Source organism: Drosophila nasuta, unplaced genomic scaffold, assembly GCF_023558535.2.
Source record: "Drosophila nasuta strain 15112-1781.00 unplaced genomic scaffold, ASM2355853v1 ctg225_pilon, whole genome shotgun sequence".
NCBI lineage: Eukaryota > Metazoa > Arthropoda > Insecta > Diptera > Drosophilidae > Drosophila > Drosophila nasuta.
This window is the reverse complement of record NW_026869439.1, coordinates 1-7,914: the sequence shown is the minus strand read 5'-3', so window position 1 is coordinate 7,914 and position 7,914 is coordinate 1. Positions and strand designations below refer to the sequence as shown.

The 7,914-nt window shown below is 34.3% G+C and overlaps 1 pseudogene; it reads right to left on the bottom strand.

The window, feature by feature from the left end:
- Positions 1-334: 334 nt before the first annotated feature.
- On the bottom strand, positions 335-2,308 carry LOC132797801 (small subunit ribosomal RNA; annotated as a pseudogene).
- Between the last annotated feature and the right edge of the window lie 5,606 nt (positions 2,309-7,914).

Below are 7,914 nucleotides of genomic sequence, written 5' to 3'. Positions count from 1 at the left end.
AACAGGTACAACATTGTTTTTCTTTAGGTGTTGCGAACCAATGTATGCGCACTGGAATATGCACAATACATTTTGCAACGCATGTATATTATGGTACATATACACGCAGTTTTATTTTATCCAAAACACAGAAAACACTCTTAATACAGTATATAATAATAATAATACATGACAAACGGTTTTAGGTAATTTAAATTATTATATGTTGCATAATTGTATCTCATATGATTGAATAAAATATTTATATTTATTAGTTACATAATTTATTAAATATTGAAATTCCCTAAAAGAGAAAACAAATTTAATTTATTAACGGTTAGATGCATTAAAACAATAATGATCCTTCCGCAGGTTCACCTACGGAAACCTTGTTACGACTTTTACTTCCTTAAATAATCAAGTTCGGTCAACTTTTGCGAAACAACCGCAACACACAAGGCGTCACAGTGATCACGTCCGGAGACCTCACTAAATAATTCAATCGGTAGTAGCGACGGGCGGTGTGCACAAAGGGCAGGGACGTAATCACTTACTGGGAATTCCAAGTTCATGTGAACAGTTTCAGTTCACAATCCCAAGCATGAAAGTGGTTCAGCGGTTACCCGGACCCTCTCGGTCTAGGAAATACACGTTGATACTTTCATTGTAGCGCGCGTGCAGCCCAGGACATCTAAGGGCATCACAGACCTGTTATTGCTCAATCTCATTATTGCTAGACGCAATTTGTCCATTTAAGAAGCTAGTGTCCTTATAATGGGACAAACCAACAGGTACGGCTCCACTTATATAAACACATTCAAACACAAAAACATTTTACTGCCACCATGAATGAAGGCTATCTATATAAGCTTCAACACCATAATCCTGAAGATATCTATTTAATATATTTGAGTCTCGTTCGTTATCGGAATTAACCAGACAAATCACTCCAAGAACTAAGAACGGCCATGCACCACCACCCATAGATTCGAGAAAGAGATATCAATCTGTCTTACACACTTATGTTCGGACCTGGTAAGTTTTCCCGTGTTGAGTCAAATTAACCCGCAGGCTCCACTCCTGGTGGTGCCCTTCCGTCAATTCCTTTAAGTTTCAGCTTTGCAACCATACTTCCTTTGGAGCCCAAAAGCTTTGGTTTCCCGGAAGCGACTGAGAGTGCCATAAAAGTAGCTACACCCAATTGCTAGCTGGCATCGTTTATGGTTAGAACTAGGGCGGTATCTGATCGCCTTCGAACCTCTAACTTTCGTTCTTGATTAATGAAAACATCTTTGGCAAATGCTTTCGCTTAAGTTAGTCTTACGACGGTCCAAGAATTTCACCTCTCGCGTCTTAATACTTATGCCCCCAAACTGCTTCTATTAATCATTACCTCTTGATCTGAAAACCAATGAAAGCAGAACAGAGGTCTTATTTCATTATCCCATGCACAGAATATTCAGGCATTTGAAGCCTGCTTTAAGCACTCTAATTTGTTCAAAGTAATTGTACCGGCCCACAATAACACTCGATGAAGAGCACTAATGCAGGTTTTTAAATAGGAGGAACATATAAAAAGTACAAGTACCTAATTATATATAAGAACTCCACCGGTAATACGCTTACATACATAAAGGTATAGTACTAACTACAATTGTAAGTTGCACTACCCGTATGAAGCACAAGTTCAACTACGAACGTTTTAACCGCAACAACTTTAATATACGCTATTGGAGCTGGAATTACCGCGGCTGCTGGCACCAGACTTGCCCTCCAATAGGTCCTTGTTAAAGGATTTAAAGTGTACTCATTCCAATTACAGGGCCTCGGATATGAGTCCTGTATTGTTATTTTTCGTCACTACCTCCCGAGCTGGGAGTGGGTAATTTACGCGCCTGCTGCCTTCCTTAGATGTGGTAGCCGTTTCTCAGGCACCCTCTCCGGAATCGAACCCTGATTCCCCGTTACCCGTTGCAACCATGGTAGTCCTAGATACTACCATCAAAAGTTGATAGGGCAGACATTTGAAAGATCTGTCGTCGGTACGAGACCATACGATCTGCATGTTATCTAGAGTTCAACCAGTGTAACGATCTTGCGATCGCTTGGTTTTAGCCTAATAAAAGCACACGTTCCAGAAGGTCCGTGTTTTAATTGCATGTATTAGCTCTAGAATTACCACAGTTATCCAAGTAACTGTTAACGATCTAAGGAACCATAACTGATATAATGAGCCTTTTGCGGTTTCACTATTAATTCGTGTGTACTTAGACATGCATGGCTTAATCTTTGAAACAAGCATATAACTACTGGCAGGATCAACCAGAATAATGTTCATTTCATTATGTAAATATATTTAAAATATAATTACATAAATCTTCAAATATGTAAAATACATGACAACTCACAAATATTTTTGAATAACAAACGATAATATTCAATAATTGTATATATATAGTAATATATCCACCACCAGAATAATTTCTCGTACATGACAAACACTCATAATTATTCCCTTCCAAATTCTTTCCCACAAATCATATCATAAACATAAACATTTGTCGCGACGGCACCAACTGTCACAAACAAAAAGATCCTATTACATTGGCGATCGTGCCACTTCCAAAAAATCCAAAGTCCATTAAAATTTTCCATTTGCAACTTGAGGACTCAGCATTACTGCACTAACACAAACACAAAACATCACACGTATGTTAGCCCTAAGTCGTAATAAGAACTTTCATGTTAGAGCTCAGCATATTGTGAGTTCAGTTTTAAAGACACTTTCCTCACTTAAGACGCGTAGCCCGCGAGCTTATAAATAAAAATAAAGTAGTCTATTAAGTAAACAAAAATAAATCCTTGTGTTTTATTTTTTTACTGTTCGTGCACCGCGAACATCTAATTGGCGCAGCCGGTAGTATACGTCGTACTAGTTACTGAATCAACAAAGCAGTCGTGAACCGCTAGAAGGACTTTAACATTGTCCTGGGTGAACGCGTCCTAGTTGTGAACTATACAAAACGTATCCGCCAAAAACATCTACGTGCGTGAGTGCGTTATTAAAACGGTAATACAAAACCTTGTAAAAAATCCGTCATAATAAAAACTCAAAACCCGAACCACGTGTGCAAATTAATAACAAATCAAAAATGGCAACCGAACTAACAGAAGCACACTTAAACCAGTGTATAAATCAAATCAAACACGTGCCATCGTTTGATAACGGAGCAGAAAATTTGTCGGCATTTATAAAGAGAATAGATTTTATTCTGTCTCTATACCCAACAACTGATGTACGCCAAAGCAGCGTAATCTTCGGTGCTATTGAACGACAACTGGATGGAGAAGCCTTGCGTACATCCCAGATTACGCAATCCAACAATTGGATGTCGCTGAGATCGTCCCTAATCGAGGAATTCAGGACACAGACACCTTATGAAGAGTTACTAAGAAGACTATACAACACCAACTGGAATGGAAGTCTACGTAAGTTCGTCGAAGAGCTCGAGAGAAAATCCTATATTGTTAGCAATAAGTTAGCACTAGACACCGACAGTAGCACAGCAATAATATACGGAAATGCACTAAAAATTACTACAAAAATGTAATAACCAGAAAATTACCAGACAGGATATACATGACCTTAGCAAGGCATGATATAACTTCAATAAGCAAGCTAAAAGGCGTTGCTCAAACAGAAGGCATTTATGAGTCTTATGAGACTCAGAATAACCATAAAAGTGAAAACAATAGTCGTAGGAATCAAAATAAATCTTATGCAAACTATTCAAACAATTTCATTTAGATGATTCGTCCAATTCAAAACCACAAATCAATTACTCAAATTCAAATCAGAATAATCAAAATCTTCACCAAGAATTCAATAAAAACTAAAAGAAGCTCAAACCCAAAACCCTTATAACTATTCGAGGGACACCTCAACAAGCCGTGGGCCTAACCCACCGGTAAAAAGACAAAGGGAAAGCCAAAGTGGCCAGTTCAAAATGGAGCAAGGTGAAAATTTTCATCAAAGTGCCTCGAATGAATGAAGTAAACCTAAAATGTATCATTGATACAGGTTCTTCAATAAACCTTTTAAAACAAACTATTTTCAGTTTTCCAATTCATAAAAACCGATCAATGTTCAAACAATTAATGGCACTACCGAATTATCAGAAAGTATACTTTTTGGTCCCAGCAGACTTTGCCCTACAAAACAAAAATTTTACATTCATAATTTCTCTGAAAATTATGATATGCTATTAGGAAGAGAATACTTAAAAGCCAGTAAATCCCAAATTGATTACGAAAATGGCACAGTTACATTAGGAGAATATAAATTTACATTTCAAAACGAAGAAGATTATGAAGAAAATTATGAAGAAGCTTTACACAGAAGATTGTGCAAATCCACCCTTGACCGAAGATAGCCATTCAACTTCGCAATCGAAGATGAATTAAAAGTGTAATGAGTTCAGACTTGAACATCTTAACACAGAAGAGGTAGAAAAACTAAAAAAGGTTTTACATGAATTTCGCGATATTCAGTACCGGGAAGGTGAAAATTAGACTTTCACTAGTACGATTAAGCATTCAATTCAAACGAAACACGAAGACCCATTATATAAAAGACCCAATAAATACCCACAGGCTTACGATCAAGTCAATAAACAAATCAACGAAATGATAGAGCAGGGCATAATTAAAAATCAAAATCCCCTTATTGTTCGCCCATCTGATTGTTCCAAAGAAAATGGACGCTTCAGGAAAGCAAAATTCCGGTTAGTCATTGACTACCGAAACCTCAATGAAATAACCATTGACGACAAATTCCCCATACCAAATATGGATGAAATCCTAGACAAGTTAGGCAAATGCCAATACTTCACTACGATTGATCTTGCAAAGGGTTTCCATCAAATCCAAATGGATCCCGATTCAATTGCAAAACTGCCTTTTCAACCAAGCATGGTCACTACGAATTTACTCGTATGCCCTTTGGCTTAAAATGCTCCAGCGACTTTCCAGCGTGTATGAATAACCTACTTGAAGATTTGATCTTCAAGGATTGTCTAGTTTACTTAGATGATATTATTATCTACCCACTTCATCGGAAGAGCACATATCATCCATTTCGAAAGTCTTCTCAAAACTTCGAAGCAAATTTGAAATTACAATTAGACAAATGCGAATTCGTGAAAAAGGAAACTGATTTCCTCGGGCATGTAATCACCACGCAAGGTATAAAACCAAATCCAAACAAAATTAAGGCAATTGTTGAATTCCCAATACCAAAGACACCAAAAGAAATCAAATCATTCCTAGGTTTATGCGGATTTTATCGCAAATTTATACCCAATTTCGCAAATATTGCAAAACCCATGACAACAAAGTTGAAGAAAACGCCACCATAAACATAAAAGATCCCACTTATGTGTCAGCATTTGAAAATTCAAAGTTTTAATAACGTCCGATCCGATACTAGTTTATCCAAATTTCGAGAAACCATTCTCATTGACTACAAATGCTAGCAACTTCGCTATAGGCGCCGTTCTATCACAGGAACACAAACCTATTTGCTATGCAAGTCGAACTTTAAACGAACACGAATCAAACTATTCAGCTATAGTGAAAGAACTATTAGCTATCGTGTGGGCAACCAAATATTTCCGTTCTTACCTATTCGGTAGAAAATTCCAAATCTTAAGTGATCACAAAACCATTAGTTTGGCTCAGTAACATTAAAGAACCAAATATGAAATTACAAAGATGGAAAATCCGATTGAATGAATATGATTATCAAATCAAGTATTTACCAGGAAAAGAAAATAACGTAGCAGATGCACTTTCACGTATAAAAATAGAAGAGAATTTCTTAGAGAAGATGATTAGCACAGGAGCAACTATGCATAGTGCTCAAGAGGACAGTCAATATCACATACCAATAACCGAAAGACCTTTAAACTACTTTAACAGGCAAATAGAATTCATAAAAGGTGACGATAATAAAGTTGAAACAAACAACTATTTTCATAAACTTAACATTAAAATTTCTTACAAGGAAATGACTAACCAATATGCCAAAGATATGATAAAGGAATATCTTTGCTCGAAAAATAGTATTGTCTATTTTCATGACGAAATAGATTTTCCAATTTTCAAAAGAGCCTATTTAGAAATAATAAGCCCAAGTAATATAACTAAAATAATGAAAACAAGCTTAAAATTAATTGACTTACAAACTTTTGCAGAGTTTAAATAATTAATTTTAAAACACATAAAAAATTGTTACATCCAGGTATGGAAAAACAATAAATTGGTTTAAGGAAAAATATTATTACCCTGATTACGAAAAAACTAATACAAAATCTAATTAATGAATGTGAAATTTGCAACATAGCTAAAACCGAACATAGAGATACAAAACTCACGTTCGAGATAACACCCGAAGTACTTAATGTTAGGGATAAATATGTTATAGATTTTTATATGATAGATAAGAAACAATTTCTTTCTTGTATAGATGTTTATTATAAATTCACAAACATTAGTTGAAGTTCAAAGTAGAGATTGGTTAGAAGCTAAAAGAGCTTTTACTAAAAGTTTTCAATGAAATGGGAAAACCCATAGAGATAAAAAGCAGACAAAGATTCAGCATTCATCAGTGCGGCTTTGCAAATTTGGTTACAAGAAGAAGGCATAAAAATTAACATAACAAACAAGTAAAACAGGAATATCCGATATAGAAAGGTTTCATAAAACTATAAATGAAAAGTTAAGAATAATAGGAAGCGACGATAATATAGAGAATAAAATAACGTGTATCATATTGTCAACTATTTGTACAACTGTAAACACTCAACAGGTCGAAGTAAATCCCATTCAAAATGATCAAGGATTCATCCTATTTGAGTCAGGAACAATTAATTTACCAATATCCTTCGAACATCATTGCTTAACTATAAACGTAACACAAATAGAGAACTCTTTTGATTTATTATTAACTCAAAGCCATATCCCAACAAGTACCCCCAAATAAAATATTTAATGAATAAATTAGAAAAGCAAATGGCAGGTATCAGAATAACAAGTCGTACTAAACGAGGTTTATTCGATTTCATAGGATCATCACTTAAATTTGAAAACCAAATTAACATTATTGCCCATAATTCAATTCAGGCAAATAATCTTAATGATTTTATAAATACATTTAATCAAGGTATTAATATTATAAATAATCCAAGCAAAATTTTGGAAGAAGAAAACAATTATTTAAAAAGTTTTTCTTCAATTTTCATATGTTGAAATTTTTCAATGTTGAACTCATATTTCGGTAGAACCTCATATCATATGGCTGAAGTTCAATAAAAATTCATCAAGTCCAAAAAATTTTTTCTCAAGTTAAATTCAAAATTTTATCTCATTATATTAATAAACTGTATAAAATGCTTTTAAAAGTTTTTTCTTCAATTTTCATATGTTGAAATTTTTCTGTCAAAGTTGAACTCATATCTCGGTAGAACCTCATATCATATGGCTGAAGCTCAATAAAAATTCACCAAGTCCAAAAATTTTTTTCTTAAATTAAATTCAAAATTGTATCTCATTATATTAATAAACTGTATAAAATAATGTTTAAAAAGTTTTTCTTCAATTTTCATATGTTGAAATTTTTTGTCAAAGTTGAACTCATATCTCGGTAGAACCTCATATCATATGGCTGAAGCTCAATAAAAATTCACCAAGTCCAAAAAATTTTTCTCAAGTTAAATTCAAAAATCTTATCTCATTATATTAATAAACTGTATAAAATGATATTTAAAATGATATTTTTCTTCAATTTTCATATGTTGAAATTTTTTGTCAAAGTTGAACCTTTATTTCGGTAGAACCTCATATCATATGGTGCAGTTCAAAAAAATTCCAAAGTCC